At 36.1% G+C, this 26,104-nt stretch overlaps 1 protein-coding gene across 1 annotated transcript in view; it reads right to left on the bottom strand.

The window, feature by feature from the left end:
- LOC150103951 (uncharacterized) overlaps positions 1–25,634 on the bottom strand; it is a 39,623-nt gene extending 13,989 nt beyond the window's left edge. The window contains exon 1 of the mRNA XM_090396868.1: positions 25,549–25,634. The gene's annotated coding sequence lies outside the window, so the exon portion shown is untranslated. The remainder of the gene's footprint in view (positions 1–25,548) is intronic.
- Between the last annotated feature and the right edge of the window lie 470 nt (positions 25,635–26,104).

The following is a 26,104-nucleotide window of genomic DNA, read 5'->3' on the forward strand; positions in this document are numbered from 1 at the left end:
TAATTTCGTTTTATGTCTAGTTAGTATACTTTGCTGTTTTTCTCATGTCTGAATATTCACTGAGAATATCTTTAATGGTTTTTTGAAATATTTTATAACTTGAGAATAATAAACATCTCCCTTTGTTTTAGTGGCTGTCTTTCTTTCTGTTAAAAGCGTAAATTATAATTACATTATACCAGTTACTGGATATAATGTGTTGCTATAGACCTGGCTGTTCAGCTGCAGGAGAACGACGAAATGCATCGCCCACTTACTAAACTATTGATTATTATGGGCAACTAATTATCCAAACATAGATTGGGTAGAAAGAAATCTCATGATTACAATAAAGCAAAATTTTTTGATTCCCTGGAAGACAACAGTCCTTACAAGTCTCTGCTTTCTCAAGCAGCATGCGAAGGAAGGAATTCGAGAGCAAAGAGTGTTAGATTTATTCATAGCATCAGAAGAGGTCTTTGTTAAGAATATGACAATTTTACCATTAGTTGGTGACAGTGATCATGTCGTACTTTCCTGGGAAGTAGATACTACATAGATGTTCCAATCAGAGGTGACATGCGGAACTACAAAGGTAGAAATTATGACCAACTTAGAAAATACTATCTTCGGTCCAATAGTATCAGTTAATGAATGGAGAGTTAATGAATCGGCAATTAGTGAGAATCTGAAATAAATGTTTAAATGAAGCAGTAACTGAATATATTCCTAGAGTTCAAAGAATAAATAGGGTGGAAGTGAGATGGATCCAAGAGATCCATTAGAAGATAATTTGGAAGGAATCGTGGGAATAAGAGTGGGAGGAGTTATGAAATATACGAAGCGCAGTATAACGTTTTTTTGGAAGTATGGATTTAGTGAATGTGGACAGTAGTGGAGTGTCAGATGGTAATGAGGTTGTTCAGTTAATGAGTGCTCAATTTGCTAAGATATATCAGCCAGATGTATGTAACATGATGCACTGTTCTACTGTTACAATGGACGAAAAGTTAGTGGTGCATGTGAATGCGACTGAAGAGCTGTTTCCTAACTTGGATAAGAATTCGGCAATAGGGACAGAATATCGGCTCGTATGCTAAAGGCATGCTTGTATAAATTGAGTCTCAGCTAAGGAAAGATAACACAGGAATGGAAAGAATTACAACATGCAGCCAAGTGCCATGGTGTACAAATGCCACATCCACTGAGCTACAGAAGCTGAGTACTAGCCCTTTATCAAGAGAGTCAATTATAATGTCTGAATCAATCATACTTGCGGGCCGATCAAGTTCAAACTGTTTTAAAAGTTTGTTTAAGAAGCTGAGTGCCAGCTCTTTATCGAGCAAGTCTATGATGGTGTCTGGATCGAACAAGCTCACGGTGATTACTTGTGCGATTAGCCGCAAGAAGAAATCCCTCAGTTCTAGGGACCTGTGCACTTGTGGACTGAGGAGGTCTATTAGCAGTCTATGTTAGAAAAGAATCAATAAGTGTTATGGGAAGAATAAGAGAATTACTTGGCCCAGCTCGAATTATCTACCTCCCTAAAACCATACATCCACCAAAGTTCCTGATTTCGGGTGGGGCCTACGTAGCCATTGATCTCTTACACATTTCGTGTAGAGGGTGACAGTAGGAATTCGGGCACGGTTAGAGCCAGTGCAATTCAAGATTCACAGAACTGCATTGGTTCCTTAAATAGTTCCGTAAATAGTATAATACAGCCTAAAATAGCACGGTTTCTAGCAGAAGAAAGTAAACACGTCTGTCTTCTTCCTGAATCGACTAAAAACGTCACTAACGTTAATCCTAAAAAAACGGGATTATTGGACGGGGTTCTCTCTTCTTCGTAATCATTCTGAGTACTAAGGAATTGACAATTGACAATTGACATTTATGTCTTTAGGGTTAAAGCAAGATGCTTTTCATATTCCCCGCTCTCTGTTGTGGTTACAGTGAGGGTAAAATTTACGAGCAGTTTGCTCGTCCTGGATGGGCATGGAGATTATGCATCGCTAAAGGAGGCTAATATAGCTTTTGGTCTTCTATATTTGAACATTTCCGGTGCCTCGCATGCTGCAGCTTGCTGAACCAAATCGTTGCGGTGTGCCGACGTCTTTAGGAAAAACGTGGATGCTAAGGATTGTAGAAAAGAGAAAATTTAAGGAATATTTGTATCTCCATGAAGTTGATTGTTTCTAACATACCACGGGCAGTTCAGAATCATTCTCAAGCACTTGTTCTGTACTCGTTGTATCTTGATAATGTTAGTATTAGAGGTGTGGCTCAAGGCTGGAGAGGCATAGGTGATTATTGGACGAATCGCCATCTGGTGTTGCTGGAATTTGATTCTATTGCTGAGCTTGCTATTTCTATTAATTAGCGGATAGATCTGAGCTATGGCTTTAGATTCTTTTGCGCACGTAGACTTGATGTGTTGGTTGAAAGATAGCTTTTTGTCGAGAATTACACCCAGGTAATTTGTTTCTGTCTGTCAGGGAATTTTAAAATTCAATAGTAGCACATCTCCTGCAGGAGACATTGGCCTTTTTGTGAAAAGAACGGCTGAGCTTTTCTGGGGGTTGACTTCCAATCTCCATTTCGAGAACCAACCCTCCAGCTTTAGAAGGTTTTCTTGAAGTTTTCTGGTAACGATATGGGGTCGGAGAGATCTGGTTAGTATTGCTGTATCGTCCGCATAAACGGCAAAAATGGAAGACATCTGATTGTGCGGGATGTCCGACATGTATACAGAAAACAGCAATGGAGCTAGTAGGGATCCCTCTGGCACTCCTGAAAAGATATGGCGTTGGGACGATGTAGAACCGTTGATTTTTACTTGCATTGATCTATTCTGAAGATATGAATGGATTAGATGAATCATTTTTAGTGACGTTCCGGCTGAGATAAGTTGGTGTAGGAGTCCAAAATGACAGATTTTGTCAAATGCTTGGATAGGTCTAGGAAAGCAGCTCTTGTGTACTGGCGCCAGTTATAGCTGGTGGTGATGTATTCCACAATTCTGTGGATTTGCTGGGTAGTACTATGGTGTTGCCGAAAACCAAACTGTTTTTTATGGAGGATGTTTAGGTCATTTACTGAGGTTTGGAGTCGTGAAGGATGACCTTCTCCGCTACCTTACCCAGATTAGAGATAAGACTTATTGAACGATAATTTTGCGGTAGGGGGAATCTGCTAATTCCAAGCAATTCCCCCAAAAAACGGGAAGATCACCGATCATAGTCAACAGAGTGCAACCGATGCCATGCAGACAAGGAATAGCATATTTTATGAGGAATAAGGAACTGAGCAAAATCCATGAAATTGTATGATATTGGTCGGAATAATAGTAGTTAAAATGTACATGAAATTTTATTATGATAAATTTATAATATATTTGAATAATATTATTTAGTAATAATCATCTAATGATAATTTATTCCCAAGGGATTTTTTTTTTTTTTTTGTAGTCCTAACTTTAAAAAAAAACGATCGGCACCTCGATCCTTTATCTAGACTGCATTCCTAGGTGGCATGCTCAGAAGGAAGGGTGCACGTGAATATTGCAGGCAACATTATTGTGAGATCTAAGGTCGATTTTTCGAGTTCCACGTTAAAAACTCAGTCAGCTGTCTTCGGAAAGAAACGCCACATTCCCGGCAGAAAAGGCTTTTAAAAAAATAATAAAAACAGGAGGGGGGGACACCGACTGAGAAGCACAAGGTAAAATCAGGCATTCTGTATTTTAATAATAAAATAAATCCGCTAACGGCTTTTATTCTCCTACAGGGAGTAGGCGAGGCTGTTTTAGACCAACTTACTTTTTGAAGACTAAAGGCAGGGCAGCATTTCTACTCTTTTGAGCCCCTAGGCGCAACATCATGATGAGGCCTCAAAAGAAGAAGTCTATTTCAGTTAATAAAATTCATGCGAATTTTTTTTTTTTTTTTAGTTTATTGAAAATGAAAGTCGTAATTTTCATAATAACTCGTTTTAATAAAATAAAAATAACACAACATTGGTATACATAAATTTGGATTTTTTTTAAAAAAAAAGTATAAAAATAAATCAGTTCAAATTTAAATTTAAAAAAATAAATAGTAGCAAAGTTTTTTCCAGCTTTGTTTTAGCAAATATATCTATAATGTCATCATAATTAATCGAGGTCATTATTGATTCAATGCATAATAACGACAGGTCATTTGTTTTATTTTCGAGCAAGTTGCTTCTTAAATATTTTTTTATTCATGTCAACACTTGATCTATATGTCTAAATAGTTTTTTACTCTTCATTAATTTCCAAAATTAGCTTATCTCAATTGACATTAAATTAAAAGCATTAAAAATGAAATTTTCTTTCTAATATAATATAATCTCATCGTCAGATTGTGAAACGACGTCATCACGCATTTTTTTTTCCTTTTTTCACTCTTTCCTTCTCATCTTTAAATTTTATCTTATCTGATAATAAATTCGCTTCTTCATTTAAAGCAGCAAAACTAGTTTTTATATCTTAAATAAAACCAACTAAAGACACTAACAAATTATTCATCATCATCATCATCACGTACCATGGGCTCACTGCTCGTTGATGTCCGATGCCTCGTTTACCAACTTCTTCCACCAAATGTTTTCCTAATTAATTAAATTAAGCGCCCCCTACCTTCCAACTACACTGCCTTGCCATAAACATAAGGTATTGTTAAAGTTATGTGAAATATATTATCAATATTCATGATTATGAGGTTTTATCTGCACGCGATTAGATTGCATGCGTACCTTTCTCTTTTATTGAGATGTGTGTTGGTGTAGGTAGGCTTATATTTGTACTAGTTTTGGTGTTTGCTTAAACTTGGTGGGTGTATGCAGAGAGTGATTATGATGAGATTTTCTGATTTCAAATTATAATTTTTGTCACTGTCCATACGTCTCTGCCCACATTTTTTCATCCCATGATCTGATTTCATTAAAGTTGGAAGTGTATGAAGAAAGCAATTGTTTTTTGTATATATCTTGTGGTTGTACAACTTTGATCATTCAGTTTTAATTTACTTTTTTCCTTTTGCTTTATTCCCTTCTTGGCTTCCTTTCTTTATTTCTTCTTTTTTTTTTCTATTCATTAAAATTCTAGCCAGTTTGGGGGAGAAAGAACTAATGTAAGGCAAGGAAATGTAAGCTCTGGGGATTGTAGAATCTTCATTAGTTTGTTGACAGCGATGAAAAAGAAGTTTCTCAATACTTTTTGGCGCGAAACCATTATTGACAATGGTCTTTGCGAGGAAGTTTATTTCATTTTGAAACTCTTCGTCGTCTGATAATAAGGAACTGGCCCCATGTGCAACAGTGGAAATAATGAGATATTTCCGAGGAGGGTAGTGGTGAGAGTAAGCATGAAGATATCTATCTGTATGCGTTGGTTTTCTGAAGATTGAAATTTTAATATTATCAGTACTCGTGTTTAGTTTTATGACACACTCACAGCCGAGGCAGTGAGTGTGTCAGAATTGGTAAATGTAGCATTGGACGTCTGCTTTTTGCATATGACCTAGTTCTGCTTAGATCTTCCACAGATGACCTCCAGCGGACCCTGGATAGGTTTGTAGCTGTTTGTACAGACGCCGGAATGAATATCAGTGTGGCCAAAACTGAAACATTTGTGGTCTCAAGACAACCATCCCAGTGCACTCTAAATGTAAGTGGAGTCCCAATGAGACAGATGGAGAAGTTTAAATACCTTGGGTCCATATTCACGGATGATGGAAAATGGGACGTTGAGCTAGATACTCGAATTGGCTTAGCAAGCTCAATATTGCGGGAGCTTGGCCGTTCGGTAGTATTGAAGTGGGAGTTAAGCCAGAAGGCAAAGTTGGCTGTCTTCAATACAGTCTATGTCCCCATCCTCACCTATGGTCATGAGAGTTGAGTAATGACCGAAAGAATGCGGACACGAATCCAAGCGGCTGAAATGATGTTCCTTCGAGGGGTTGCGGGGCTGACAAAACTCGACAGAGTCCGAAGCTCTGCAATTCGGGAAACCATCAATACTCAACCGCTGCTTCTCCGTGTTGAGAGATCACAGTTACGCTGGTACGGGCACCTGGTTAAAATGCCACAAGAGGGGGGGCTCCCTCAGCAGGCCCTCTTTGCCGCCAAGCCAGAGGATGGGAGGCCACGTGGAAGGCCAAGGACTCGCTGGATAGATTATATCCAAAACCTTGGTTGGACACGTTTGGGAATCCCACCAGAACACCTGAGCTTGGTGGCAGAGGATCGTGACCATTGGAAGTTCCTCTTGCAGCTGTTGCCCCCACAACCCAATTAGGAAGAGTGGGCCTTGAAGATGTATGTATGTATGTATGTATGTATGTATGTATGTATGTATGTATTATTATTATATTTGATTTTTGAAATCACAAATAACCACAATAGTATCAAATACACAATAAACACAATATACAGACCCCCAGATAATAATCCACTCAGTTTTCTTCACGAATTTTAAACATGGCTAAGCGGCATTGAACCCCGTACAACACACAGGCTCATCCTAATAGGAGACATTAACATAAATACTCTTGACCACGCTTCTTCAACCACTAACACATATCTTGATATACTAAGTCAGTACAACATAAACCCTAATATTAACTCCCCAACGACAGAAGAAATACTCAATAACTCACTAATACAATCATGCATTGATCATATCAACATACGGGCTCCCATCCATACATATACATCATCAGTAATTAACGTCAAAATTGCAGATCACTACTTTGTCTCAACTTCGTTTTATTACGTTTCCTATCCCCTTCTCCCACCACCACAGAAAACTCGACAAAACTCGATCAGTATGATCGAGTTTTGTCGACAACCATGTAAAAAATACAGACTGGAATTCGCTACTTAAAATAAATGATCCTGTAACATTATACGAGAATTTTCAACTAAAGTTCACAGAAATATACAAAAAACAACAAAGCCTACACAAACGAGGCGACAAACAGACAACAATCCATGGATAAATGACGACATACTAAAGAGTATTAATGTAAAAGAAAATCTATGGAAAAAACTTAAAAAGTCAACAAGTAACACACATTTACAAACCTTATACAAAAACACAAGAAATCAACTAACAACAAAAATTCGTAGGGCAAAAAGACGCTACTACTTCCAAAAATTCATGGAATATAACGACAACATTAAGCAAACATGGGCTACACTGAACGAATTTGTAATCCGAAAAAAAAAAACTTCAGCACAAGATTTTATTGCAAAAAAGCTTCTGTCAGGACACAAACCAAGAGGAACTAGCAGACTCATTCAACTATGCTTTCACAAACAATATCACACAACTCAAAAAAGACAAACTACCAACGATCAACAAAAAACTACCGACACAAAGTCAACAACAAACGATGTATTTTCCACCCGTAACAAAACAGGAACTGAAAGAAGCACTCCTGCAACTAAAACCAAAGACCACTCCAGGAGTAAACAAAATAAGACTCACAGACCTTATTACACACTTTGAACAAATAAATCCAATACTTTTGAAACTCGTGAACATAATATTCGACACAGCCATTATTCCGCAACAACTAAAAACTGCAATAATTACGCCAATATACAACCACGGCAAAAGAAACGATACTTAGAACTACAGACTAATAGCTCCCCTACCAGTCATCTCAAAAATTCTAGAAAAAATAACACACACCAGACTACAGAACTATTTACAGAAGTACAACATCATCTCACAAAACCAATACGGCTTTCAGAAAACAAAAAGCACCATCACTTTATTAGAAGACATCGCCGACACAATAAACAAAGCTGTCGCCAAAAACAAGTACGCCCTCCTTATACTGCTGGACCTAACCAAAGCATTTGACACACTTGAACAAGACATACTACTCACCAAATTATACTCAATAGGTATAGGAGGAACACTGCATACATGGTTCAAGAACTACCTCTCAAACAGAACACACGTAACAAAAATAGATATACATGTCACAGTCGTGGTATACAAATAAAATACGGTGTACCTCAAGGTGCCATATTATCACCCACTCTATTCAACATAAACATTAATGATGTTCATAACATAAGTCAAATATTTCAGCACGGAGATGACATTGTACTACTAGCAATCCACACAAACATCAACACGGCTCTCTGCAAAGCACACCTAAATGAAATCACAACATACTTACACCAAAACACAATTCTAATCAACGGCACCAAAACACAGATGTTGATAATACACAAACCCAAGAATCATACGTCCCGCATCACTATCAATACACTGTCACACATACCGTTGCATTAACAACAAAAATACCTGCCAATGTTCCGAAATCAAACTTGTCACACATGCAAAATACTTCGGTCTCTATATAGATTCCCACCATGAATGGACAAAATATATAGAATACCTACACACACCAAACTCCGGATCATCGCAGCAAAACTCTTCCAAGTTAAAGACATCATTCCATCCAACATAAAAAAACTCCTATATCACGGTATCTGCGAATCCTTACTCAGATACGGAATAACAGTCTATGCAAACACATCAAACAGCCACCTAACAAAATTAGAAACACTACACAGGAAAATCGTGTCAACAGTGATCTGGACACCTTACACGCAACAACCAATATCCGACAAGCACATGGCGATACACAGAATTCTGAGCATTAAAAACCTGAAACACTACATGATATTAACAAGGAATTACTTCAACATCACCTATCGAAACAACGGAGACACATATCGTATAACACGACCCACAACAACTCTCTACATCCCTACACCCTTCAACAATTCATACGGTTCTTTTGCGAGATCACATCAGATACCCACGCAACTCAACAAGCTACCAAGAAATTTAAAACACATTGATAACTACAGAATATTAAAACACGAACTCTGGAAAATATACGAACAAAGTTAATATAACATTAACACTAATATACACATCACAAATCACCAGCATCCAATGTCAACATCCACACATAAACAGTAGCAACAACATAAATACTGAAGCCTAAATCCCACTCTGTTCCCACCGAAGTAGGTGAGATTATATATATATATATATATATATATATATATATATATATATATATATATATATATATATATATATATATATATATATAAGGAGGAAGGAGGGTGGAAGGAACTGGATTTTATGCGGTTATTAAGGGATAACTATCTGCGACAGCATGTAATGGAAAATACTAGGGGTCAGAGAGTGCTTGACCTAGTAATTACATCTGAGGATTTGGCTGTAACAAATATGACCACATTGCCACCAATCGGTGAGAGTGATCATAGGGTCTTAACTTGGGAGGTGGCTAAAGGTGCAGAATTTTCAATTAAGACAGGATACATGTGGAATTATCGGGCTGGAAAGAATGACAAGCTTAGGAGTTTGATTGGTTCAGTGCCATGGCATGTACAACTGCAAGGACTAGAAGTTGATAGTGCATTGGAGGTAGTTAAGAAGTGCTTGCATGAAGCAATGGCTGACTGTATACCTAGAGTCCGAATAATAAATCAAGTAGGGGTTAAATGGATGAATAACACCATTAAGCTTGAGTTGCAAAAAAAGAAACAACTATGGAGGGAATTTAAGGAGAAGGGTGACCGGCAGGCATATGAACGATATAAAGCGCAGGCCAGAAGGGTGACGAGTGTGGTAAGAAAAGCAAAAAAGGATTACGAAAGAACATTGGCCATGCGGGCTAAAGAGAATCCTAAACAGTTTTTTAGATATGTAGCAAGTAAAAGGAAAAATGTACATGGCAGATTGATTTTAAAGAATGCCGATGGTAGGGAGGTAACTGAATCAGTTGAGATAGTTGAGTTACTGAGTGAGCACTTTGCAAAAGTATATCATCCAGGTGGTGACATTGCAGAAACGAATAAACCAGTAGATTATACGGGAATTGTGGTTAATGAAGTGGAGGTGAGTAGTCTATTGCATAACCTCAATGTCAATACATCTGTGGGATTGGATGGTATACCAGCTCGTGTTGAACGAGAAGCAGCTAAAGAATTGTCAGTACCCTTGACCATTTTGTTTAATTTGAGTCTCGGGTCTGGGTTAGTCCCGAGCGGGTGGAAAGAGGGGAAAATAGTTCCACTGCATAAAGGTGGTTCCAAGACTGCTGTTGTAAATTACCGACCGATTAGCATATCAGGAATCATTGTCAAGGTCTTAGAGAAAATAGTCAAGAGGAAAATACAAGATTGGATAGAAGAAAATGGGATACTGTATCGGGGACAGCATGGTTTTGTGAAGGGTAGGTCATGCCTCAGTAACTTGCTCACGTATTATAACACAGTGACGGCCGAACTGGATAAGGGTAATGGGTTTACGGTGATTCTACTGGACCTTGCCAAGGCCTTTGACAGGATTCCACATGGAATTCTAATCAGTAAATTGCAGCATATGGGAATGGACATAGGGTTGGTGAGATGGATAGGAGGGTGGTTGACGGAGAGATATCAGAGAGTGGTTTACTCGGGAGTAGAGTCCACAAGACGGCCTGTGACTAGTGGTGTGTCACAAGGATCTGTTCTTGGACCACTGCTGTTTAATTTGTTCATAAATGATATAGGAAATGATCTGAGAGGAACAGTTCATTTGTTTGCGGATGATGCGAAGTTGGGTAGGGCAATAGTGAATGCAGATGATGTCAAAATTTTGCAGGATGATTTGGATAGATTGGAGGTCTGGGCTAAGGAAAATGGATGTCAGTTTAATGTGGCAAAATGTAAGGTTATGCAATTTGGGGTGAAAAGATTTCGCGGCAGTTTACTGCATTGGTGGAACCGTGCTCCAGGAAATTGATGAGGCACGAGATTTAGGAGTGTTGGTAGATAAGGAATTGAAATTTAGGGGACACATTGCAAAAGTGACCAAAACAACTCATCAAATCACTTGGTTGCTGAAGAATACGTTGACAAGCAGAGACAAGCAGGTTATTGTTCCTCTGTATCGAGCCTTGATAAGACCCCATCTAGACTACTGTGCTCAGATTTGGTCACCTAGGTTTCTTCTTGGTGGGGAGGAGGTGGAGAGGATCCAGAGGCGAGTGACCAAGATGATAGCAGGTCTGTGGAATGAACCGTATGAGAACAGGTTGAGGATTTGTGGGTTGCAAAAATTGGTTGATAGGCGGAGGAGGGGAGATATGATTGAGACATTCAAATTACTGAAGGGTTTCTATAAAATTAATTCAGAAGATATTTTTGAGAACAAGGCTGGTTGTGGGAGGTTGAGAACAGGTTGAGGATTTGTGGGTTGCAAAAATTGGTTGATAGGCGGAGGAGGGGAGATATGATTGAGACATTCAAATTACTGAAGGGTTTCTATAAAATTAATTCAGAAGATATTTTTGAGAACAGGGCTGGTTGTGGGAGGACTAGGGGACATCCATGGAAACTGGGCAAAAGTGTGGTTAGTAAAGGTGTTAGAGCTAGGTTCTTTACTTTTAGAGTAGTGAATGAGTGGAATGCGCTCCCTGAGTCTGTGGTGGATGCTGTGACAGTGAATGAGTTTAAGGCGAGGTATGATAGATACTGTATGAATGTCAAATAGTTGTGATGAATATGATTTGGGGCCTACCTCGATGAGTCTAATGACTCCCTGGAGTTGCCCGTAATAATAGTAATAATAGTAATAATAATAATATATATATATATATATATATGCATGTTAATGCTATGTATTGTTTCAGGTTTTTAATGCTCAGGATTCTGTGTGTCGCCATGTGCTGGTCGGATATTGGTTGTTGCGTGTAAGGTGTCCAGATCACTGTCGACACGATTTTCCTGTGTAATGTTTCTAATTTTGTTAGGTGGCTATTTGATGTGTTTGCATAGAGTGTTATTCCTTATCTGAGTAGGGATTCGCAGATACCATGATGTATGATTTTTTTTATGGTGGATAGAATAATATCTTTTACTTGGAAGAGTTTTGCTGCGATGATCCGGAGTTTGGTGTGTGTAGGGGTATTCTATATGTTTTGTCCATTTAAGGTGGCAATTTATGTAGAGACCGAAGTATTTTGCATGTGTTACAGGTTTGATTTTGGCACATTGGCAGGTATTTTTGTTATTAATGTAGCGGTATGTGTGACAGTGTATCGATAGTGATGCGGGGCGTATGATTCTTGGGTTTGTGTATTATCAACATCTGTGTTTTGGTGCAATTGATTAGAATTGCGTTTTGGTGGAAGTATGTTGTGATTTCGTTTAGGTCTTGTGCTTTGCAGAGAGCCGTGTTGATGTCTGTGTGGATTGCTAGTAGTGCAGTATCATCTGCGTATTGAAATATTTGACTTCTTATGGATATGTTATGAACATCATTAATGTATATGTTGAATAGAGTTGGTGATAATATAGTACCTTGAGGTACACCGTATTTTATTTGTATACCACGACTGTGACATGTATATCTATTTTTGTTACTTGTGTTCTGTTTGAGAGGTCGTTCTTGAACCATGTATGCAGTGTTCCTCCTATACCTATTGAGTATAGTTTGGTGAGTAGTATGTCTTGTTCAAGTGTATCAAATGTTTTGGTTAGGTCCAGCAGTATAAGGACGGCGTACTTGTTTTTTGTCGAGAGCTTTGTTTATTGTGTCGGCGATGTCTTCTAATAAACAAATGTTGTAAATACATAATATAGAGGCAAAAAAAAAATACTATTAAAATTTTTAATTGAAATCCGATGTAGAAAATGCAGCACTTAGTGCTGAATTCTGTAAAATTATAAGTTGCAATGTCACTCAAGATGTTTATTGTATGAGTAAATAATTTAGAAATAAAAAAAATATGTTATTCTAAACAAAAAAAAAAGATTCACAGAGTTCACAGTCTTAAAAACGTAATATTGCGTTTAGGTGTTTAACACTGTGTTCGGATTTCTCATCAATATTTTATTAAAACTGATACTACTGGTTAGTATAAAATTGAATGTTTTGCCTGATATTCATTAATTATGCTTTCATAGCGGGAAAAAAAAAAATATATATATATATATATATTTGCTGTAGCCAAAATTCTTTGCTGTAATTCTTCTGATATTTCAGTTATCGATTTTTTTCAGGATTGTATCGTTTTACTAAACTGCTCTTGTACTTTTCTTGCATACGTTTTATCTTGTTTTAAACTCTTTAAATTGCTAACTTTTACTTTTGATTTTAAATGTAATTTCCATTTTGGAGTTCCTCTTTTTGCTTTATTCATCTGTTTTATTGTATAATCAAGTTCTCTTGTAATTACAACTAGAGCACTGTACATCAGCTGGGTTGTTTCTTCAATCGATTATTATTATTATTATTTTTTTTTTTTTTTATTTTTTATTTTTTTTTATTATCTGAGACCTCAAGGGAATCAAAGATCCATCGAGGGAGGCTACATATCACCCAAACCAGCTTTATACCTTCCCATAATCACTTTTGTGCACAACCTCCACAGCTTCTTTATCTCCTAGGAACCTAGGAGAGTAAACCTAATGAGACTTGGCTAACAGTAGATGACGTAGTTGCGGGGACGGGTGATGGATTTAATATTTTCAAGAATGGTAAGTTAGACAAGGGGTGGGGTACTCCTGTGATATTAGATGAATTTGCAGCCAAAAGAGTAGGAGTAAGCATAGCAGATAGCAGTTCTTTTGAGTTAATCTGGTGTGAGATTGAGGCCGATAAGACCAAATATAAAATTGGTTGCTGCTATACGCTAGGGACGATGTGGAAGACTGCATCAACAAATCAGTACAATGAGTGCAAGTCAAGTAATTGTTATGGGAACTTTAACTTCGGAGGCATAAACTGGAAGGAGGAAAGATCACATGGCAGAAAGGTAAATGAATTTATACATTTTCTGCGAGATAATTACTTGAAGCAGAATGTGAAGGAAGGAATTAGGGATACGAGAGGGTTGGATCTGGTTATAGGATCGCAATACCTGTCTGGCTACATTGCCTTCAACTGGGAAGAGTAGCCAAGTGGTCTTGACTTGGGAGGCAGCAAAACTTGTGGAAATTGTATTTAAGAAAGTGTGTATGTGGAACTACAAGGCAAGTGGCTATGACATTCTTAGGAGCAACCTGAAGCAGTACCATGGCATAAAATTAGTTGATAACTCGAAAAAAAAGGATGAGGGATGATAGAAACATTTACGTTACTTAAAGGATTTTATTTTATTGGAATTTACTTCGATGCAAATATGAACTGGAATAGCCACATAAACCATCTACACAACAAACTCCGAACAATAAGTGCCAAATTCTACAGGTTAAAAGACAGTTCCCATACGCCTGAAAACACTAATATACAAAGCACTATGCCAAAATATACTAAGATACGCTATAACAACGTATGCTTTCTGTGCACCCTAAAAATTAAATTGATTAATGTCGCTACAGTACAAAATGATAAAACTGATCGTTTGGAAACAAAGAGAAAATAACGACCTTATATACATTGCAATGTCAGAATACAAAATACTGACAGCAAAACATTTATATCACTATGCAGCTTTGCTAAAACATTATTTCGATGCCAACTACAGGACAGTCAAAAATAAATACCGTATAACAAGACCTCAGACTATTAATTATATCACATATAAATACAATAATCACTACGGAAAGGCCACGCGAAACTTCTACATCCCAGACATGGTAAACAAATTACCTTTTGAATACAGAAACCTCATAAATTGCAACAGCCTGAAAAGAGCTCTAAGGACATACTATGAACAAGAAACACGCACCCAAAATACCATACAAACTTAATGAAACACAATATATTCGTTTCGTTCAGGCTTCCAGTTCAGCGACGCATCAATACATTTCAAGTTTGTGCGTGCGCGCGAATTTCTCAATCATAGATTTCGCAGCTTCCCAACATAGCAAAAAAAAAAAAACAATAAATAATAACCAACTGGTGTCATCCTCAGATAAGCTTACATATAAGCTTCGAGGATGAAAGCAGAGAAATTAGTTCTCATCCAAGATGTATCATATGTAAAAAAATGCATGTAATGTACGTATCACATGAAAACCAATGTATGTAATGTATGTATTATATGTTAACAAATGTAAGTAATGTATCATATGTAATCAAATGTATGTAATAACTGTAACAAAAGTATGCAATATAGAGGGATTATATCCATTGATATTGTATATATAGAGTGTAAGATTGCAAAGAAACATCTGTAATAATCATCAATATGAATATTAAAATAATATACGTTGTAAACAGTTATTGTTTACAACGTATATTATTTTAATATTCATATTGATGAGTATAGCTGTTCAGAACTGAAATTAAAAAAAAAAAAAACCCATTCTTCTGTTCCTAGATAACACTCCAGTAATTGTAATGTATTTAATTTTAGAATGAATTTTACACAAATAAAATTAATTTTATTAATAAATGAATAAAAATTACATTTCTTAAAACATGATTTATTATTTTTATTTTATTATTATTATTATTATTATTATTATTATTATTAGCTATCAATTAGTGCCTTTTTATTCCCGTATAGGGAGTTTAGGCAAGGACGTTTTAACCCTATCCAACTTTTGGAGACTGAGTGGGCAGTTCAATCTCCTATAGCCAATCAGAGATTGCTGACCCAAGGCTATCACTAATTAAGTGGCACACAGTGAAGAGACGGCTCAACAAGTGTCGCTATCTCGTTGTCCCTAACCCAATATATTTAAAGAAAAATAGTGTGTGTTGTACGGTCAATTTTCTTGAGTTACGGACGAAACACCCGAATTTCCAGAAGAAAAAAACAGCTTGCCCATGTCAGAGATCAACTAACTCGGGAACCGGCCGAAAAAGGCTTAGAAAAATTTCCTCTATCCGTCGACTAGATTTAAAACCAAGTCTTCCTTCATGCAGCCAAGTGCCTGGTTGCAAATGCCACATCCACTGAGCTACAGCATTAAACGTCCGTGGAGTCAAAAGATTCATATACAGTATAGATCGTATTTACTCGAATATAATTCGCAGGTTTTTCCCTAAAATTAAAGTGAAAATCATGGTTTGATATATATACATGCGGGTATTCAGGAAAAATTTAAATTGACGTTAAAAAATAAAATCAGCTAACTCCTTTTATTCCTTTATAGGGAGGAGGCGAAGCCTTTATACCCTAGTTTATACCGTGAGCAGTTTAATTTCCACCGGTAGCCAATCAGAGATAGCTGGTCCATGTCCATCACTTATTATATAGCTTCCGATGAAGTGGCTTTCAAACAAGTGCTGCCATCCCTTGGTACATAACCCTAACAAGATATGTTACTGTCTGAAATAATGTGGGTACTACGACGGTCGATTTTCTTGAGTTTACGGGATGAAAAACCAGAGCTTCCTGGAGGAATCCGATGTTAGGTCTCTAGAGTAGAGTTTTCAGAGGAAAAATGGATAAAAATATAATATATAAAAAATATAATATATATCTTTATATAGAGGGTGGCCATAATTAAAGAGGAGGTGTTCAGAATCCTGTAGCAAAAATGTATTGGACGAAATTCAACCAATCTTGGTGAAAGTACACTCTGGAGCATGAATTTTTGATTTACAGAAAACAAAGTACAAACTTCTGCCATAGGAACAGTTAGAACCAGAATCACATAATAGTTGTAATCTCACTGTTTCTACTGACAAGTTGGTGGATATAAGGAAGACCGAAACGGATTCGCGTCATTCTGATAAAACTGAAGTGCTATGGAATACGAAATTTTATACGTCGATCTCTGCCACGGGCAAACTGGTCGAAAAAAGTCTTAGAAAAATTTCCTCTAGTCGCCGACTAGACTCGAAGCCAAGTCTTCCTTCGTGCGGTCAAGCGCCGTGGTGTAAAAACGCCACATCCACTGAGCTACACAGGCTCCTTAAGCTTCTTGTGGGTATAAAATAGAAATGGAATCAAAAATTTGAAAAAAAAGTTATCCGGTGCACAAAATCGTAAGCGTCATGCTGTGAAAGAAGCAGATGTTAAGAAACAAACTGGGGCTCTTAATAAATTTGTTAAAATATTAAAATATTCCGATGCAGATTGTAACCAACTCGATACATCAGAAATCAGAGTTGAAGAACTGTGCACATCATCCAGTTTGCATGAAAGTACTATTGCAACTATTGAATAAGACAACAAGACGCATGATTTAAGTGAAAAACAGTTAGGAGAAGATTTAGTTGTAGTTGACCACGAAACTAACACATTGTTAGTCTCTGTGAATTTAGAAGATCCAGGGGAAATATTGATGAAAAATTACGAGTTGTTTTAATTGAAATGGGGCCTGTTCAAAAGAAAAATATGATATATCCCAGAAATACATATGGTCATAAATTTGGCGACACGTATTATAATAGAAAAATGATAAACGTGCCAAGAACATGGCTCATTTATTCCGAAATTTTAAATTCTGTTTTTTGCTTTTGTTGCAAACCTTTCGCACCCGAATCATGTAGTCTTGTAGAAGGTTATAACCATTGGAGAAATGTAAGTACAACTTTGCATAGGCATGAGACTAGTTTAACTCACATGAAAAATTTCTTAAAATGGAAGGAGATAAAAGTTTAAAAAACAAAACTACTATTGACTGCCAGACTCAAAGCATGTATGAAATGGAAAAGAAACATTGGACGAGTGTTTTAGAACGCTTGATTGAAATTATAAAATTCCTTGGTAGCCAAAATTTAGCTTTTCGCGGATCATCTGATAAATTATATGAAAGGAATAACGGCGATTTTTTAAAAATTAGTCGAACTGTTTGCGAAGCTTGATCCCGTTATGGAAAATCATGTTGAAAGGGCCCTACAAGAAACAATAGAGTACACTATTTGAGTAAAGACAGTCAAAATGAAATATTGGAAACTTCAAGTAACGGAATCAGGGATACAATGTTATTATCAATTCGAAAATCTAAATATTATTCCATAATTTTAGACTGCACACCTGATGTAAGTAAAACAGAACAAATGACCATTATTATTCGCTTTCTTTCCTGTGACAATGGAATTGTAGAGATCAGGGAAAACTCTAGGTTTTGCAAATATATCAGATTCCACAGGACGTGGTTTATGTGCAACAATAATGGAACAACTGGAAAAATGGAACATTCCCATTGAAGACATGCGAGGTCAAGGGTATGGCAATGGGGCAAATATGAAAGGGAAAAAATATGGGCTCCAAAATTTGCTTTTGAACAAAAATCCTCGAGATTTTTACGTGCCATGTGCTGCTCATACTCTAAATTTACTTTAACGATGCAGCCAAAGTGAATGCAGATGCAATTAGTTTCTTTGCAATTATTCAAGAAATATAAAATTTCTTTTCTTTCTCTTACAAACGTCGGGCAATCTTTTTAAAGGTTCGTAAAAAAATTAACATTGAAACAGCCATCAGAAACGCGATCGGAAAGTAAAATTAATGCAATCCACCCTCTATGATATCAGGAGAAATTTATGATGCACTTTTTGAAATTTTAAATAATGAAAATTTTAATAAAGAAAATCAGCATGAAACACAAACATTACATGCTAAAATAAAGGACTACAAAAATGTATTTGCTCTCTTATAACTTGGCATGATTTACTTAACAGAATAAACCCTGTAAGTAAAATGCTTCAAGACAAAAATATAAACATTATACATGCTTTAGAATCTATCGAATACTTAAAAATATTCTTACAAGAGTATCGATCAGATACAAATTTTAAAGAAGTTCTAAAACGGCAAAAGAACTGAGTGAAGAGGTGGACAAAGAAAAAGAATTTAAAACTGGTACGGAAGTTCGACGACGAAAGAAGACACGACAATTTGACTACGAGCATTACGACGAAACGCCACTATCGACAGAAGATAAATTTAGAGTGAATGTGTTTTATACACTTCTAGACGTTGCAATGTGTTCGTTAATAGAACGTTTTGAACAACTAAAAACATATGATGATAATTTCAATTTCTTGTATAGATTACTACAAATTAATAACGAAGATTTACAAAAAATTGTGACGATTTAGAGATTCTCTTGAAGGACCGCGACAATAAAGACGTAAAAGCAATAGAACTGTATGACGAGTTATGTGCTTTCAGGGATATTTTTCGGAAGGATAATTTAAATATTCAAAACCATTTCGATATTCTTAATTTTATTGTGCCCAATAATTTATCTTTCCCTAACTTTTCAATTGCTTTAAGAATACTATTAACCTTACCTGTTAGTGTAGAGAGCGGCGAACATTCCTTTTCCAAGATGAAATCGATTAAAACCTACTTAAGAACAAGTATGTCACAAAAAAAAGGCTTGTTAGTTTGGCGTTAATAGTTATTGAAAATGATATATGTGCGGAATTAGACGTTAACACTATTATTTCTAATTTTATGAATATGAAATCAAAAACCCTAAAATTTTATTTTTAAAAATTTCAAGTATATTTTTGTAATTTAATTTATTTTCTGTTATTCTGTAAAGATGTTATTTTTTGAATACTTATATTAAATGTTCTAATTATTTCTGAATTAATTTCTTATTTTCTCATCTATCTTGAGTTTCTTTTATTTTCCTAAAAGATAGTTCCACTTATAAAAATTGTTAAAAATTTTTACAAGTTACTAAGAATTTAGTAATTTGTAAAATGCAAGAATTTTTTAAACTTTAGTTCAAATAAATTTTAACTTTAATTAAAATTCATTTTAATTTTGTTAGCGATTCGGGTCGGTGAGAAGACTATAATCCATGTATCATTATATTCAACGACTAAAGTGAATTGGCTTTATCAAAATTTGCTTTAACTTTTGAGAATTTTTTGAATATTCGGGTTTTTAACGATTATCCTGCCTGGTCAACATCCCCGGTTCGTTACATTTAGCGAACCAACGTGTGGCTGTTCTATCAAAATTTATTTAAGAAATTTGAAATAATTTCAATTTTAATTATCGTAAAAGAACCAAACACGCCCGGATCGTTTCAGGGGGCGCTTAGATAGACATTGAATGTGGGCAACAAAGACCATAGCGCCGGCTCTGGATGTTTGTATCATTTTCTTATTACTTATTATTACTAAATCAGTTGATAGTGTTTGTTTCTTTATTGCATTTTTATCTGGTTTTGCTCTAGTTAATAAAATTGTATTCTTTAAGTTAAAATGTGTAACTCAGTGAATAAGGTTAGCCCTGGGTTGCGTGCCGAAAAAATTTGGTGGAAGAAGATAGTGAAGGAGGCATCGGACATCAACGGGCAGTGAGCCCATGGTTCGTGATGATGGTGATGAATAATTTGTTGCAGTCTTTAGTTAGTTTCATTTTAGATATAAGAAATAGTTTTGCTGCTTTAAATGAAGAAGAGAATTTATTAACAGATGACCCAAAATATAAAGATGAGAAGGATAGAATGAAAAAATGGGGAAAAAAAGCGTGACGTCGTTTCACAATCTAACGATGAGATTATATTACATGGGAAAGAAAATTTCATTATAACAAAATTTTACAAACTTATGGGAATGATATTGACTCAGAAAAATTTATTGAAGTTAATTAATTGTTAGTAATGATAAAGGAAGATATTTCTTCAAATAAAAACGTGTACAAATTTATGAACGATGGATTAAGGTCTACTTTTCCGAACGTGGAAACAATTTTAAAAATATTTTAGACGATTGTTTTTTTAAAGTTAGGACTACAAAAAGAAAAAAAGTGCTGCCCGTATCTCCTTTGGGAATAAATTATCATTAGATGATTATTACTAATATTATTCAAATATAAATTTACCATAATAAAATTTCATGTACATTTTAACTAATATTGTTCCGATCAATATCTTACAATTTCATGGATCGCCGAACTGAAGCCTTTTGGCTTTTCATATTAGTAAATACAGTACTTTTACGCACCGATCGACAGTTCGTTTACAAAAAATACACCTCTCCGACGTTTCAAGTGCCTTAGTACAAAAGTCTTAAACAAAGTCTTAACCTTAAAACAAAAGTCTTCCTTACCACACATTTGCTTTACACAGTAAAAAGAATCTGAAGGTGGTACTTCGTGGGGTAACCGAAGGGGTCACCTCTGAAGAAATCACTGCTGACCTTGTCAGGGCCTGACCCCAGTAAAAGTGAGCAGGATGTTCACTTTTAGGATGTTCAGGTCAGATAAACGGCCTGTTCCACTGGTGCTGGTAGAGACTGACAAGACGCAGAAGAACATATATGAACTTACCGTTATCTGTGGCCTCAGAATTTCTACTGAGCCTCTAAGGAAAAAGTTGTCAGCTGGGCAGTGCCATAGGTGCCAAAGGTTTGGCCATGCCCAAAAACTATGCAAGACCAATTTCAGGTTTAAAATGCGGCGAGGGCCATCAGACCATCACATGCACCAAACCAAGATCCACGCCAGCTAAATGCGCCAACTTGGAAGACCTCACCCTCCAACTACAAGGGGTGAATTGCACACCCAAAGAACCGTGGGTCAGCAAAAGCTGCCCTTCCATATACCCTGCAGCGATGCTCAATGCAGCAGTGTAGGTCGCCCACCCCCCGGTCCAAACAATCTCCAGTTCGGCAACTTAGGAATGAAAACAAGCTGCAGCAACGACCAAAACTTATGCCGAAGCCACACGAACAAGGCTATTTCATTCCATGAACAAATAAGCTCTAATCTAATATCAGTATCGACTGCCTCACTAGCTACCATGTTACAAGAATTCAGCATGACAAATCCTTCACCATCTTACACGAAAAGATTCCTTTAAGGTATCCTTCAATTTTGACAGCTCTCTCAACAATGAGTAAAAGAAAATACAAGCCAAACTCTCTCATGATCACTGCATGGAAATCAAATGGACTGAACAACAAAATCCTGGAATTGCAAGAGTTCACTCACACACACAATCCTGATATAATATTAGTAAATGAAACACATCTCAGGCCAGCTAATAATCCTAAATTACGGAGCTACATACTGTACAAAACAGACAGACTCACTACCTGTGGAGGAAGTATAGTACCTAAGCCATAATATCCTGACCAATCCGCAAACCAAGAACCTGGAGATAACAGGGGCGTTGAAGTTCATACAAACAATTCTGGCAATATCAAAATCTATGCAGTATACAATCCACCCAGCATCCCATTACTGGTATCTGACTCGGACTCCATTCTTGGCTCCACAGACTCCATCATCATGGCTGGAGATTTCAATGCCAAGCAAACAGCTTGGCACAGCTCTACAATCAATGACAAAGGTCGTACTCAACCATTACTCAACGCAAAATTCCATTGTCATAGCCGGACCAACAGAACCCACCCATCACATCCCAGCTGGAAGCTCAAATGTACTTGACATAGTCATCCCCCAGAAACATTAGATACCAATATTAGTTAGAAACATTAAATAAGCTGTCTTCCGACCACAACCCCATTCTGCTTAAGCTCGGTACACAAGAGCAATTCTCTCCTCCGCACTCTTTTATATCTTGGGACAAGCTTTCCAAAATTCTCCCAGAGCACATTGGTCCAGTCCCTGTTATTCACAATAAAGAGGAGATAGACTCTGCTGTAAACAACCTAACCAATCAAATCAAAAAATCAATAAAGTCAGTCGCCAAAACTGTAGTTTTTCACCCTAGCGGTCGAATCCCCGAGGAAATCATTGATCTAATTAGATTCAAAAACAAAGCCAGAAAGAGGTACCATAACACAAGAGCCCCACACGATAAAACAACTCTAAATAATCTTAATAGATAAGTCCGCGAAGCTCTGCAAAACATTGAACCCAAGATTGGGAAACCAAGTTGACGAAACTGAACCCAGAGGATACCTCCATCTGGAAATTCTTAAGAACCCTCCGCACTAAAAGGCAACTTATACCCCCAATTCAGACCAAAAGGGAATAGCCCACACTGACAAAGAAAAATCAGAAGCTCTAGTTGACAGCTTGAAAACAAAATGTAGCCCCTCGTATTCAAATCTGATTATCAATCTTATCTACAAGATTCACCGCCAAGCCAAGCAGGTCAGAACACAACAAAAGGACAACTCTGAACCAATCACACCCACTTCTCCAGCAGAAGTTATAAACATCATAACCCATTTGAACAACAATAAGGCTCCAGGTCAGACGAAATCACAAACGGAATAATCAAACTACTCCCCCAGAAAAGTCATTGTGCATCTAGTCAATATAATCAATGCTTTCCTCAGATTCAAGTATTTTCCCTTATCATGGAAGACGGAATCACATCAATCAAAAAGATTGAAAAAAACACCCAGCTCCCGGAAAGTGACAGACCTTTCAGTCTTCTGTCCAGCCTTGGAAAGGTTGTAGAAAAAGTCATCCTTACAAAGCTTCAATGAGCAACGGATAAATTAGGAATTATTCCTAATGAGCAATTAGGATTCAGAAAAAAAAAACATAGCACCGTACAACAGATACATCGACTGGTCGAATTTATCACTAAAGGTTTCAACTGGAATCTCCACACAGCTGTGGTCTTTATAGATGCTGCCAAGGCTTTTAATAAGATGTGGCATCAGGGTCGTCTCTACAAACTCATCAATATTCAATATACCAATTAATCTAGTAAAAATAGTTCACACATACCTCAAAGACAGATTCATGCAAGTCAAAATAAATGAAATTGTATCAACCAGATGCAAGATCCCTAGAATTTTAATTCCAGGGCGCACTTCTGGCCCCACTGCTATTTTCTATCTACATAGCTATAAGAAGACTCCAAAACAGCATTCATACATTGGAGAAGTGGCTCATGGACTGGAGGATCCAAACAAACCGACAGAAGAGTTTAGTATACTGTTCACTAAAAAGAAGCTTCCGACCAAGGAAGACATACACCTGCTAGGAGTCAAGATTCCATGGCAGAGCAAAGTCAAATATCTCGGCGTGATGCGTGATAAAACTCCAATTCATCAGTCATATAATAATCTGCCATTTCGACAGTTCCTTTTAATTTTTTCTTAGTTTCAGTTAATACTGTTATATTTATATTTTTTCTTTTAACTGTGTGTTGAGTTCGGTTTCTTTCCTAGATTAGCCCTACCATTAAACGTGGCGGCTTTTAATTATCGGTAATTCCAAATCGTTTGCCCTTTTTCTTGCTGTTATCATTTCCAGTAAATCAGTCATACTTTTCGTCTGAATGTTTCTGAGTGCATCAATTTTTTTTTTGTTGTTGTTATTGTTTTTTTTTTGTTGTTGTTATGAGAAGGGAGTTGAGCCAGAGACTGGTAACCTCTGAACCAGGGTGCCGTTGGAGTCATTCAAATCACGGTAATTCTATTCAAAAATATATTGCACTTCAGCTCAAATCACCTAATTTTTCTTTAATCGAATCTTTTTCAATAAATAAACTTGAAAATATTGGCGAAATTACAAACTTAAAGAAGCTTTATAATGATAAAAATGAACTTATCATAATGGCTTGAAAGACAATCATTTCGATCATCATAATAAAAACGACAAAAAGATAAAAAGATTAGTTTTCTCAAAGAAAAAAAAGGTAAATCTGTATATATTTATGCGGGTAAACTATTTTCCAAATCATTTACATCAAAGTTTATAGAAGACCACCCTCAAAACTGGAACAACTCTTGGAGGACTGTGAAATTTCGCATAATCACATATTTGGTGTGTGTGTGTGTGTGTGTGTGTGTGTGTGTGTGTGTGTGTGTGTGTGTGTGTGTGTGTGTGTGTGTGTGTGTGTGTGTGTGTGTGTGTGTGTGTGTGTGTGTGTGTGTGTGTGTGTGTGTGTGTCAGACGACAATCAAAAACAAACAGAATTGATAATGAATTACTAAAGCAATTAGAAATTGAAAAAAAAAACTATTGGAGAGATTTATTATTTTCAGAGTAATTGCAAAAATCAAATTATTATCTAGTTTAGCTTTTAGGTGCCATGAGGAAAGGGGGAAATCGAAAAACAAACAAACAAAGAAATACTTGATATGTTTAATTTACTCAGCAAGTATGGTACTCTTTTTTTTTTTTTTTTAATTAGAGTTAGATAAATATAATTCTTGTGGTTCAAGAAAAGCAAATTATTTATATTATTCCACTTGCTATGAATTTATATTAATTATTGAAATTCATATAATGAAATATATAATAACAGAAATTAACTATGCAACTTTTTTAATATATTTTTTCATTCCACTGAAATATGTCCCATGGTCGGACACCAAGTGGCTATTACGTAAGGTATTTACTGTCCAGTAGCGAAGCCAAAGAAAAATTTATTTGCTTCATCTTGGTCGAGCAGCATGACAGTCAATATATAGAAAAGGTAACTAAAATGTTGGCCGATATGAACAGTGATATTAAAAAAAAAAAAAAAATGCAGAGAGCAAGCATAAAATAATACTGCGAAATGGCTGGCCAAAAAATATAGTCCCATCCAACTGCAGTTTGTCTTCCATGCGCTACTCATTTTCTCAATTGCTTCCGAAAGATATAGTCATGCATCAAATTATTCTGATTTTGTTCAACATTATTGACTTACCTTTTTTTCTGCGTCAACTCGTAAATGGGATATTTTAAAAAACAAACTTCAAGAGTGTGATTGGCCAAAAGGATGATAGCTACGAGCTGGTCTGTTAAAGCAGACGCTACGCTGCGAATTCTTAAGAAAAGGCTACAAGTATATAAAAAAAGTTTAATCGAAATTGCGAACGAAATTGACAAAAAAAAATCGCTATTTTAGTCTAAAAATTAGCAAAAAAATTGATATGTTTGGAATTGAATTTATGACTATATTTTGGAATAATATATTGCAAAGAATGGATGCTATTAGTAAAATTCTGCAATCATTTAAATGCAATATTTTTTAAATAATCTCTAATCTTTTGAAATCCTTTTCAAAATATATTAACAAAAAAGTCAGAAAAATGTGGTAAATTTGAAACCATTTATTTAAAAAAAAATAACTCAAATGAACACGAATTTCCAAAAAAGGAAATTTTTCAAGTGAATACCATATTTGTCATATGCGATTCTTTAAGCTTGTACTTAAATAAAATTGAAAATAATAACTTGTTTCAAAAATTCTAAGATGATAA

This window comes from Typopeltis vanoorti, chromosome 8 (genome assembly GCF_054136105.1).
Source record: "Typopeltis vanoorti isolate ZY-2024b chromosome 8, IOZ_Tvanoo_1.0, whole genome shotgun sequence".
In the NCBI taxonomy this organism is placed as follows: Eukaryota; Metazoa; Arthropoda; class Arachnida; order Uropygi; family Thelyphonidae; genus Typopeltis; species Typopeltis vanoorti.